Source organism: Rousettus aegyptiacus, unplaced genomic scaffold (genome assembly GCF_014176215.1).
Source record: "Rousettus aegyptiacus isolate mRouAeg1 unplaced genomic scaffold, mRouAeg1.p scaffold_m13_p_7, whole genome shotgun sequence".
Lineage (NCBI taxonomy): Eukaryota > Metazoa > Chordata > Mammalia > Chiroptera > Pteropodidae > Rousettus > Rousettus aegyptiacus.
In genome coordinates, this window is record NW_023416310.1 from 20,100,225 (window position 1) to 20,101,141 (window position 917).

The window sequence follows — 917 nt, forward strand, 5'->3', positions numbered from 1 at the left end:
TGTATTTTTTTGTTATAAAAATATTGTTAATTTTATTGTAATTTTCTTAATGACCTGTGTAATATCTAGAGTATGTTTTTAATTTTCAAAGTAATTGAAAATTAGTTGTCTTATTGCTATTGATTTCCTAGTTGCTATTGATTTTTAATTTAATTCTGTTGTGTTCAAAGAGCATATTCTATATGATTTTAATCTTTTCAAGTTTATTTTTAATGGGCTACAATAAGATCCATCCTGGTAAACATCCCATGTACATCCAAAAAGAATATGTATGTTGTAGGTTTTGGAATTACTGGTCCATAAATATCAATAAGGTCAAGGTGGTTATTTATATCTTTTAGACCTTTATGCCTTTGCAGATTCTTTTTTTTCTTCTTCTTCTTTTTTCTTTTTTTAGGTCAGTTTACAATCTCTGTCTCTCTCTCTCTCTCTTTTTTTTTTTAACACCTACAGCACCTGGGTCTTCCTAGGTGGTCTCTCATCCAAGTACTAACCAGGCCTGGCCCTGCTTAGCTTCCGAGATCAGAAGGGATCAGGTTTGTTCAGGGTAGCATTGCCATAGCCTAAAGAGAGAGGTTCCACCAAGACATGAAGAGATTCTTTTCTCTAGTTGCTCTATTATCTGCTTAGAAAGGATGCTGAATTAGTTTTCTATTGCTGCTGTAAAAATTTTATCACAAATTTAGTTGCTTAAAACAAATGGGTACATTTATCATCTCACAGTACTGTAGGTCATAAGTCCAGACACGGCATAGCTCTGCTATTTCTCTGCTCCAAATTTCACAAGGCCAAAACAACATGACTGCAGAGCTGTGTTCTTTTCCAGTTGCTCTGGGACTAAATCCACTACCAAGCTCACTGAGGTTGGTAGAATTCATTTTCATGCTGTTGTGGGACTGAGGTCTCCCCTTTCCTTA

The 917-nt window shown here is 34.9% G+C and overlaps 1 pseudogene; it reads right to left on the reverse strand.

Moving 5' to 3' along the window:
• Positions 1-444: 444 nt before the first annotated feature.
• LOC118606111 lies at positions 445-564 on the reverse strand (annotated as a pseudogene).
• Positions 565-917: the final 353 nt, after the last annotated feature.